Consider the following 12,582-nt stretch of genomic DNA (forward strand, 5'->3'; position numbering starts at 1 on the left):
TAAAATCCTAAAGGTAAGGAGGGAGCATGTTCTGCTTGAAGAACCGAGAGAAATGCAATGTAACTGTAAATTGTATAGTGTGCAAGGTAAAAGAGGCTCAAAACTGAGCCTGTAGAAATCGGCAGGGACCAATGGAGGGTTTTTAATAAAGCAGTAACACAATTAGTTTGTGCTCCTTAAAGAACACACTGGTCTGGAGGGAAGCAAAACAAGAAGCTAGAAGCAAGCTTAGAAGTTACTAGTATAGACAAAGATAGTCGAGAAGTTATGATGGCCCAGACTATAATAGTGGTAGTGGGCCTAGGGGAATGGGATAGAATCAATAGGACTTGGTGACTGATTGCATGTGGAGGGCAAGAGAAAGAGGGGAATCAAAATAGATTTTCTATTTGGATACTGGATGGATGGTATGCCATTAACTAAGACAGAACTGTATGGAGTATGCCAAATCTCGATCCACAAGTCAGTAAATAAAGAAGTGTTTCCTGTATGCTCACTATCTGCAAGGCACTGGGCTGGAGCTATGTATATAAAACTAAATAAAATAAACAGAATTGTAAATCCCAGACATGTCCACGTCCTAATCCCTTAAGCCTTCAAATATGTTGCCTTACATGGTGTACAGAAAAGAGTTCACATAGGAGTCCTAAACTGCTATCCTTGAAAAGACCTACTTGCAAGATTAGCCCTTGAGAATTTAGATTGTATAGAGTCCCACCATTAACTGATAAGAGTGGCTCACTGTGTCTAAAATGTTTGTGCAAACAATATAGTTTATGATAAACACCTGCTTTCCTCGAGGGACTCTGAAATTTTGGTACAAGGCAAGCAAATGATGCTCACATGACCAGCCCCAGTAAAACTCTGGACACTGAGTCTCTAATGAATTTCTCTGGTTGGAAACATTTTACATGTGTTACCACAACTCATTGCTGGAAAAATTAAGTACATTCTCTCTTACTCCACTGGGAAAAGACCCTTGAAAGCCTGTACCATTTTTCTCTAGCCTTTGCTGCATGTGCTTTTTCCCTTGGTTGATTTTACTTTGTATTTTTTTCACCTTAATGAATCAAGGTTGTATGATTACATGCTGAGATCCGTTCTCCTAGCAAAGCATCAAACCTGAGGGTGAGCTTGGGGCCCTTCAACACACAGAGCAAAAGGGAATTTGCAGATGTAACTAAGAGCCTTAATGTAAGGAGATTGTCTTGGATTATTCGAGTGGGCACTGTGTGGTCGAAGTAGAAGCAGAGTAAAGTGACTGCTGATTTTGAAGATGGGGGAATGGGTCATAAGCCATGAAGCACAGGCAACCTCTAGAAGCTAGAAAAGATAAGGAAACAGATTCAACCCCTTGTAAAACTCATTTAGGTACTTCTGACCTGCAGCACTGCAAGATACCAAATTTGTACTGTTTAAGCTAATAAGTTTGTGTTAATTTGTTATAGCTGCACTAAGAAAATAATATAGATACCCTAAAGGACCATGAAGTCATATGGATGAGACAAATACATAAACCCATAATAACTTCCAATTTCAATTACAAGCTTTAACTATTGTGCACTATCCAGTTTACCATAACTATTCTCTTTCCAAGGATAATGACAATATTTAGGAATAATCAGAAAGTAAAGCCTTTCCACGCTACCCAAAGAGGGGTCCATACGGTGTTGTCTGGGTTGTTGTCATAACTTAAAGGGAAACTTCCACAATGTCTGGAGCTGTTGATGTCCTGTAAATGAAGGAGTAGGATGTCCTTAAATTCCTTGCAGCAGGAATCCACTTAGGTGGCACCCACCTTGACTTCATGTGCAAAAGGAAAAGTGATGGCATCTCCATCGTAAATCTGCAAAGAACGCAGGAAAGCTTCTGCTGCCAGCCTATGTCATTTGCCATTAAAAACCTGGCTGATCTCAGTGTCATGTCATCTGGGAATACTGGCTAGCGAGCTGTGGCTGAAGTTTGTTGCTGCTACTGAAGCCACTCCTATCGTTGGCTACTTCCCTCCTGGGACCTTCACTAACCAGGCAGATCCAGGCAGCCTCCCAGGAGCCAAAACTTCCAGTGGTTATGATCCCAGGGCTGACCACCAGCTTCTCACAGAGACATCTTATGTTAATCTGCCTACCATTGCTCTGTGTAACACAGACGCTTCTCTGTGCTGTGTGGATATTGCCATCCTATGCAACACAAGGGGTTTACTCCGTGGGTCTGAGGTGGTGGATGCTGGCCCATGAAGATCAGTGCAGGCGTGGCACCATCTCCCATGAGCACCCATGGGAGGTCATGCCTGACATCTGCTTCTACAGAGATCCCAAAGAGACTGAAAAGGAAGAGCAGGCCACTGATGAAAAGTCTGTGACCGAGAAGGAATTTCATGGGGAATGGACTACTCTGGTTCCAGAGTGTACTGCTCCTCAATTCAAGGTCGCAGGCTGACGTGAAGGTGCAGTGCCCTCTGTGCCTATAGAGCAGCTCCCTACTCCCTACTGAAGTTTGGTCCACAGCCCCACTGCTCAGGCCACTGAATGGACAGGAACAACCAGAGTGGTCTTAAGTTGATCTTATTTCCATTTTCTATTTAAGACTCTTAAACAGAAAATGGAAATAAGATTGATGGAAAATAAACAGTTTCTTAAAAACAATACAAGAAAAAATGAAAGTAAAACTTAAAGAGACAGTTGTTATAGATTGACGTAGCTTGACAACAATAGAATCAAACTGTCTCACTGAACATTCCAACTCTCATCACACATAACAACACTGTGCAACACAAAAGTTTAAATGACAAACTGGTTTATCAAATCATGAGCCAGAAAACATAATACGTAGGCTTAAATGCATGCTTTAAACGTTTTGAGGGGATGGGGAAAAATCTCTAGCTGGCTTAGAAAACTCTTGTAGGTTTTCCTGATATAAAGTAGAAAGTAACATGATGTTAATTATTGTGAGACAGAGTTAATTGATGAACTGGCCAACAAAACAAGGTTTCCACTACCAAGAAAACAGGTGTCTGCTTGCTGAAAAGGCACAACCGCCCTTAATTTCACACTCTGTGATTCTTCATAAAAATTTTAAAGATCAATTATGTCCCATCGATGTTAGATCCAAGCCAAACTAAGTGATTTATGTACAAATATCCTCACACATGAAGTAACTGTTGATGGAATAACTTATCTTTATTGAATATGAACTCAAGAGATTATATGGGGAAGTAATTTACACATATGACTTTCTCTACATTTTTAATATACCTCCACTTTCTGTTTTAATAATGTACCCTTTAAATAACTAGAGGACAAGAGATATTGCTTTTATTTCAGAAATAGATTAAACACAGAAGTTTAATACAGTGATTCAGATATGTTCATAAAATTTAGGTGATATTATATTTAATCCAGTTTTTCAAAATGAGAGCTTTCAATGGAGCTGCACAGCAATGAAATTCTAGTCCCTGAGAGTTGGTTTCATTTATTCATTATACAAACATTCATACAGTATTTACTACTATGATGAAAACATAGTGCCAGGCACAGATCAGTCAGGAACAGCCTCTGATCTCAAGGAGCTCATAATCTAATGGTGGAAACTAACACAGGAACAGATAATTATGAACATTATAAAAATACAGTGATGGAGATATGCAATAGACAGGTACCTAACCCAGCCTGAGGGTAACACAAAAAGTCCCTGGAGTCAGGACCACTTGCTACTAGCCTTAATGACTGAGGCAGGATTACATGGACTACAGCAGATGGGACTAAGTCAGTAAAAAAAAAAAGGGGGGGGGACTAGAGTGTATTTAGGCAACCCCAATAGCTGAATCTGCTGGAGGGTGGATCATTTCCCTGATCACTACAGACCTAAGTTTGAGTTGTCTAGCAAAGTACACAATTTTTAACGAGTAATAGCTGAAGTGTCATAACATGGTATACATGTGGTTAGGAAAAAAGATATTTAAAACTCACTTTTGTTTTAATAGCACCATTTTGATAGATCCATACACTACCCAATTCACTACAAACAATGTTTGGAGTCAGTTTAATAACTTCCCTAATTTTTATTGCCATCTTTTTTACTGTATCCTGAGTGATTTTATATTTAAATGTTTAGTCATAGAGAACCCTAAGTCTTCTTTTGCTATGCTTCTTCACAATCTTAGATTGAACACCACAAAAGACAAATCCCTTGGAAATAATGTTAAGTCCAAGAAGAATCCAGGAACATAACCATATGCAGACAAACACCAATAGCATTTCTAAAATTTTATTGTCCCCCCAGCTCTCATGTCACTGAGCTGTAAATGAGTTCAAGTATATCTACAAAATCCACCCTGTGGAGACAATCGCATTATTAGGAATGTGCTCCTGGAGCAGACTGCAACAATAATACACTTACCCACGCATTACCCTGGAATACCTACACCTTAAAGGAAAACCCGAAGCTCCACATAATAAGTGGACGAAATAATACTACCGTGAAAAATGCTGATAACAAGTTATATAACCAGCTTATGAATAAATATGTAAATAGAATAATTAGAATTAACTATATGTCTTCCCAATTCTATTCCCAATAACCTATGTAAACAACCTATAAAAAAAGCATATCACTATTCAGTATATTCTCTTTTAAAGTGTAAAGCACAACATTAAGAACAATGTAGGCATAGAATCTAAAATAATTATATATTGCAAAATCTCAAAATGTTTTCCATTCCTTTAATTCATGCTGAAAAGATGTGAGGCAACTGGACTATCTTAATTTTTCAGGTGTCACTCCTCTATCAGAATATAGTTTAAGAAAGAAAAGCCTAGAAATATGGAAAACATGAATTCTCTTTTAGTATTAAGATGCAATTCCCAGCTCAATGTAAACTCAGCAATGCCTGGGGTCACTGCCTCCTGAGAGCTGAAGGGATCAATATCTCAAGGCATCTCTTCAGCCCTGTACAGTCAAGGGTTAACTCAACTCGGCAAGTCTAGGTTGCTCAGGCACTGAGCTTTCCAAAGAAAGGACTGGCCCTGGACTGGTTACTGGGTGTTACCTCTGAGCTCTTGGAATAACCTATCTGATGTGAATGTGTTTGTATGCCTGAGGCCCTAGGCCATGCTGATTATTTTGATCTCAGGGGGCTGGACACTAGGTAACTAAGGTCGGTCTCTCAGGTGCTGAATGCTTTACTGACCCCCAATAAAAACCCTGGCTACGGCTTGGATGAGCCTACCTGGTTGGCAATACTTTGCACATGTTGCCACAGATCATTGCTGGGAAAATTTAATGTATATCTGTCCAAGCACCTGGACATTTGCACCTGGTTACTCCTGAACTTTGCTCTGTGGACCTTTATTCATTTGCAGAAGTTAATCTGTATCCTTGCACAACAGACCACAACCATGAATGACTATACGGCTTTCCGGCTTTCCTGTGAGTCTTTTTAGTGAAGCATAAGCCTGAAGGTGGTCTTAGTGACCCAAACAAAAGCCCATTCATGGCACAACATGAGACCCATTGGGAAGCTCTGATCTACTCAACGTGGCTCTCCCATAGCTCACTGAGTCAGAATCTCTATCCAGAAACCTTTATATTTTACACACTCCCTGGGTTAATCTAACACAGCCAGGAGGCACTAGTTTTAGAACAGGCTTTTAGAAGCTTCTGATCTTGCCAACCAGCCATGTGCTGCTTAAAATAACCTCAAAAAAGTCCCTGTCATTTGGTTTGTAAATTTCCAGAGATAGGAAATTCACAATCTTTCAAGACAGCCCTCTTCAATATTTAAGTGGCTCACATTGTTGGAAAATTTTCCCCTATGTGTATGTAAAATATCTCCACATGACTTCTAATCTTTGCTCCTGGTTACAGGAGATGAGGCCATTCAGAGTAAATCTCATCTGCCTTCCACATAACAATCCAAACACTGCAGATTTCTAGTTTCTCCTAAGTCTTCCCTTTATCACCCAGAGCCTCCTAAATCAGGCTGATGGAAAAGGAACTCTCCAGCAATCATCTATATCAAGATCCATGGGACAATAACCATAAAATATGAGTATGTTGCAATTGTATTGGTCAGAGAAAGAGTTCACAATTTTTAAGTACTACAATCTTTATTCTAAAGCTTTATTTTTATAGTTATAATGCTGTATCAAATACAGAAAAACTAATTTAACAATTTTAAAAATGTACATTCAATATGTATACATGCTGACATCACAAAAATGTACAGACTTAAAGACAGATAAAATAATTATATATTGCAAAATTATATATTGCAATATATAATTATATATAATTATATATTGCAGATAAATAATGGTGGTGATTCCCTGTGTATTTGACTGGTTGCAACGAAATCAACTTACAGAATCCATTAAAGATAGAATGAACTCTAGGGAATAATATGGGGCGAGTGGATGGGGGAAATATATACAGGGCTTGGCTATAGTAGGTTTTCATATGGAAAAATACAAATTAATAAACATTAATATAAGAATAGACTCTGTCTTTTGTATACTCACAACAGTAAGCCTACTTTTGCCCACCCCCGTGTTCCCACGAAAGGAGAAATTACTTTTCTGATTGGTGAACTTTGGAAAAAGTGAGAAGCCAGTGAGATAAGGCACTTTCTGTTTCTCTTTCAGAGTTGCCACCTGCAGAGAGAGTGCATTTTATCTGTTCTCTGTCATTAGGTAAGAAGGCCCTGTCTCCATAGAGTATGGCCTGTGCTGACCAACTCACCCAGTGATGGACAGCTAATTTTGCCTATGTCAGCGCTAAAGTATTAAAATGAATGCAGCCACACGTTGCTCATGTCCTCCAATTGAGTTTCTATCAGTAATAAAACTGATATTCTCTCCAGGTATCTGACACCTGTGTTTGTCCTCTCAATATATTTAAGCTTGGGAGGGCAAAAAGGGGTTACTTATTAGGTCCCTAAAATCCATCTTCTTTTTCCATCTAGGCTTTCCCTGGGTCACAAGCCTCTGTGTCTACGTGATTGTGAGTGCAACACACAATGAATATAAATTGATCCTCCGAAGTTATAGCTCCAACACCACGTTCTCCTTGAAGCTGCCCTGACCCTTGTAGACTAGATGGAGGTAACATTTATTCTGTTACTCATTTGGGACCTTTAACGTACTCCTTGCAAAAGTTTATTTCCATTTCATATTCATATAGTATTGGTTTGCAGTCCTGGCCAATAGCTTTCCAAATGTAATTTGAAACTGAAGTATGGTAGCAACCATACTTGGGTAAAAATTGCTGTTTAATATTTTAACCTTGCTGTTTTGGGTTCTGTACTCATTTAAAAGTTATTTTTATTTTCTGAACTTATGTATGCTATCCTAATACTCCATTGATGATGGTTTGAATATCCCATTGATTGTGATCTCACTGGTCATCGAAGCACATTCTTCTGGGACCCATGACAGTTCAATTATCCTAAATTGTCTCAGTAACTACAGATAACTGAGTTTTGGTTGACTCAGTGGTCCCGGAATCAGAAGAGCACAAATTATCCTAAATTGCCTCAGTAGCTACAGATAGTGCACTCCTGTTGACTCAGTGATCCCAGAATCTGTACAGCACAATTATTCTAAATTGCCCAGGTGGTCCCAGATAATGTGTTTCTGTTGATTCAGTGATTCGTAGATAACTAAGTTGCTCAAATTCTGCTTCTGTAAAAATGCTTTTTTGCGAAACAGGTTCCTCATTCCAGACCCAAAGATGTAATCAATACTTTTGTGATATTCTGCCAATATAAGCCTGATGTGATGAGCTGTTCAGGGCTGCGAAGTCTGGAGCGCTTTTGCTCCCTCGTATGCCGCCAGCTTTTAATAAATGACTCCATAATTTGATTTTTTGAGGCGTCCTTTGTAAGATGGGGGTACACTACAACAGGAACAGCTTCTGGGAACAGGGAATACACATACCAGGGTACAGGAGAGGGACTGGAAGCCTTCAACTGCCAGGGTCCAGCTCGTGGGTTAGACTGGCAGACATATCTTGATGATCTTCCCCAACATATATGTATTTCCTACATGTGGCATGTGACTCTAAGATCTTTAGGGGAAAGGAGCTAAGATTCTAAGGGTTATACTTCTTTCTGCTTCATGGCTGCTTTCTTAGCACCATACACAGAGGAAGCAATCAATAACTGTGGATGGCCAAGCAGTCCTTCCAAGCAGCTCGGACATCCACAGTTGAAATGGTTTATGGGGCACATTAATCTCACAGTCTACAAATAACTAACGTCTCCTCTTTTCCAGTATGATCCATGGCAGGATACAACGCTGACTGCCATGAATTCCTGCCTCTCCACAGGGCTGCTCTGCTACTTTAAGTTCGGTGCCAATGTGCCCCTGAAGCATGTCTTCTGCCCATTTCATGTGCAATTACATCCCTTCAGTTCACCGCACGCCAAGGGCCCTGGCATCCTGGTGTCATCCATTCTCATTGCATTGTTGGCCAAGCATCATGGAATGGCGATAAGCTTGGCATGAATGCCTATGGAAGGTCTTTCTTTCCAAACCTCATCACTAAAGACAGTTTGATGTGAAAAAAAGCAAGCAGGTGTGGCAATGAACTCTTTCCTAATGCCAAAAGAATATTGGCTGTTAAGAGGTCAAAATGTCACACCCCTACCATAAATAGAGCAACTTTTGCTTTTTTGACCTTTGTATTTTTAAAGGCCTAGCTCTCTTCTCTGCTATAAAACCTGTTAGAAAATTGCCTCTAGGAGCCAACTACAAAAACCAAGTGTTTCTGTGCAGAGTGGAGCCTAGGAGGAAAGTGTTAAATAATGCCAACATTTTTTTATTCCTCCTAACATGTTCCTACTATTTTTTTCATTTTGTTCAGGGATTGCGATTGGGCATAGACCCTTCGGGCTGAACTGCAAAGGCATCAGGATACATCCAACAAAGCTGACAAGCAAAGGCACTAATGGAGACCTGGGGTTAAACAAGCTGCTGGTGTCAGAAATATCAGGATCTGGATGCAAAGTAAGCATTCAAGGTCAGGATTGAGAGTGATACAGGACATAGGCTCACAGGAATCCAATTCATTGGCCACCAAGAACTCAGGAATCAGCCTGGAAGAGAAAGGCAAATCAGTAGGGATGTCCAGCTCACCCTGACCATTAGACTAGTTAAAGCCAGCCTGAAATACCAAAACCAACATTTACATAGCAATGCTTTGTCAATAGGGATTTTGTCAATAGGGATTTTGTTGAAATTTAGATTCAGACGCTGTAGCTCTGGAACCGGGCCTAGCACCCATGTGCCAGATGCTGCTTTATGCTCTTTGCATGTGTTTACTCATTTCATCCTCATGATAGACAGTCTGCTGGTATAACCACTGAGCATCACTGCTCTTCCAAGGCCATGCTCCTCAACATCTCCAAGTACAACTAGCGCTAAGCCGAATCTGGATGCCCTGGCAAAGTTAAATCATTGTAACCCTCACTCTAGTATCCAACTTAATCCAACAGAAAGAGAAAGCAACTCTGATAATATTCACATAGTTGAATAAAAGTCATGTGATCTGCAGTGCACTGGCTACAAGCTCCATACACAAAATGGTGTGTTTGCATATACATTCTCCCATCATTTGTTTATTGTATCATTTCTCCTGAGCTTGTCCCTGAGAATTGAAAATAGACAACAGATTAGTACAAAGAACAAAACATGGATTTGCTCTCTTTCCCTCCCATCCCACAAGAGAATCTGGCTCAACTTCCTCCTCAACACTTTGTATCTTACCAGCCTCTGTGTTTGTACAGTTTTGCTTGTCTTTGTGAGGCAGAGAAATACTGGCATCTCCCGTGGATTAAAATAACTGTAAAAGCCCTGATTTGAAAGGGCCTCTGGGCCTGCTGCCTGGTTGCTCCAAGCAACTAAAGATTTGAATTCAATTGAATTACAATTTAATGTGGTCAGAGGCTGTGGTGGTGGGGAGGGAGGAGCATCAGGCTAGCCTTCTGATAGCGTAGCTGCTCGAGCCTTTGCACAGCTTCCCAGCAGCCCTCCAGCCTTTAGTGGCAGCTACTGCAACCGACCAGGCAAGGGCTCTGTCTCAGAAATAGTAACCCTCATAGGGAGGCTTAGCTGACTCCACTGGTATGCATTCCGAAATGCACCCAGAGAGGCTCCTTGCAGTCAAATGCCTGCCTGGAAGCAGAGGGACAGAGTAGGGCACTGAGAACCAGTGAAATGATGCTGTGTGCTCCCTGCAGAGAGAGAGTAAGAAGTGAATAAAATATTTCCTTATAAACAAATGGAAACAAAAAAATTGTTCCACTTCCCCTTACGTGAGAATACTTCCCCCTTCAATATTTATTGAATTGTTTCTGATAAATTTGTATCTTGAGCACAAAGTAATAACATGGAATAGGCAGGAAGCTTAAGTGTGGAAAACAGCATATGATTTCAGTCAGTGTTAACAACCAGCAAATATGTCGTGATTTGCCTTTTTCTGTGATGCTATCAATTGCATAAAAAGGAAGCCACTTTCCCATAACAACATAGTTTTAAAGATATATTTGGATTTTTGAGGTAAATTAAACTAAAATGTGTATATTAAGTCAGCCTATGAAGTACATTATTACAATGTTTAGAAAACATCCAATTTACACCCCTTCCAAATGTTAAGATAAAGTGCTTTTTACTTACTATAATTGATTCTTTCAGGATAAGTGGATGTAAATATATATGCATGTTTGGATAACACAAACATTTTCCAATCAGCTGAGAGTTTGAAATGTAATAAATGTAATAAAAATCTTTTTAGATTTTTCTTTTAATTCATTAATCAGTGTAGCAGCATAGCAAATATTTAATAACAAATCAATTCAAATGTGCAGAGAAAATGGAATGTCTTGACGTGTCAATAATTAATCAGCCTTCCTCTCAAGCTGATTAGCAAGAAAAAAAAATTATCTACATGTCCAATTTGTTTATTTGAGGTTTGATCCGTAGTTTAAATAGTGCCTTTAAGTATAACTCAGTTTCTCTTGGATAGAAGTGCGTCTTGAAGGCAGCACCTCCTTCTACTTCTCTCCATGAGTTTGGCTATAGGTGCTCAGTGGTGAAGGGGAACATGGGGCTTTGGGGTTTGCTGTGGTCCTTGGATCCTCACTGAATCATACTCTGGTCTCTCTGATGTCAAAGACAGTATCCCTTATCTGACTGAAGAGAGTGGCACTTCTGTCATTTAAAGCTGACTCTATGACAGGTATAAGTTGTCATCTATTTTCTCTAGCTGAGAGCCTGGTAGGGTTCTCTGGGTGATTCAGCCTCATCTCAGTGGGCACTAGTGGTGTAGACTCCTTTAAGGTCTAAATTGGACTTCCCAGTCATCGTGCTAAGTAAAATAAGCCAGTTGCAGAAAGACAAATACTGCCTTATATATGTGTGAGATAATTAAATATATATATACTAGTAGCCCGGTGCACAAAATTCATGCATGGGGGTGGGGGGTGTCTCTCAGCCCAGCCTGCACCCTCTCCAATCTGGGACCCCTCGAAGGATGTCCTACTGCTGGTTTACAGGGATCAGGCCTAAACCAGCAGTCAGACATCCCTCTCCCAATCTGGGACTGCTGACTCCTAACCGCTCACCTGCCTGCCTGCCTGCCTGATTGCCCCTAACCACTCTGCCTGCCGGCCTGCTCGCCCCAACTGCCCCCCGCCACTGGCCTGCTCACCCCCAAATGCCCCCCCCCCCCGCCAAGCCTGCTCATCCCCAACTGCCCCCCCTGCTGGCTTGCTCGCCCCCACCTTCCCTTCCCACTGTACTGCTCGTCCCCAACTGCACTCCTGCTGTCCTGCTGTCCAGATCACCTCCAACTGACGCCCACTGACGGCCTGCTCACCCCCAACTGGCCCCCCTGCTGGTCTACTCAGCCCCAACAGCCCTGCCCCCCACCAGCCTGATCACCCACAACTGCCGTCCCATCCTGACCTGATCACCCACAACTGCCCTCCCCTCTTGGCCTCTAACCGCCTCTACCTCAGCCCCGCCACCATGGCTTTGTCCAGAAGAATGTCCAGAAGGTCTCCTGGAAGGTATCCCAGTCTAATTAGCATATTACCCTTTTATTAGTATAGATAGAGGCCTGGTGCATGGGTGGAGGCCAGCTGGTTTGCTCTGAAGGGTGTCCCGGATCAGGGTAGGGGTTCCCTTGGGGCAGCCTGGGCGAGGGGCCTGTGGTGGTTTTCAGGCTGGCCACACCCCCATGGGGTGAGGGTCCCCTATGGGGGGGTGTGGCCAGCCTGGGTGAGGGGCTGAGGGCTGTTTTCAGGCTGGCCATGTCCCCCAGTGACACAGGCTCCCAGCCCCTTTTTTTTTTCTTTTTTTTTTTCTTTTTTTTTTTCTTTTTTTTTTTTCAGAGCCTCCTTGAGTGGAAGCCAAGGCCAGCTGGAAGCAGGTATCTGAGATTTATTTATCTTCTATAATTGAAACTTTGTAGCCTTGAGCGGAGGCCAGAGCTGGCCAGGGCGGGTGGGAAGCTTGGCTTCCTCCATCGCTGGAGGCAACCCAAGTCTCCTGCTTGCTCCAGCTCTGTGGCTGCCGTCATCTT

Source organism: Plecotus auritus (genome assembly GCF_963455305.1).
Source record: "Plecotus auritus genome assembly, chromosome: 4".
In the NCBI taxonomy this organism is placed as follows: Eukaryota; Metazoa; Chordata; class Mammalia; order Chiroptera; family Vespertilionidae; genus Plecotus; species Plecotus auritus.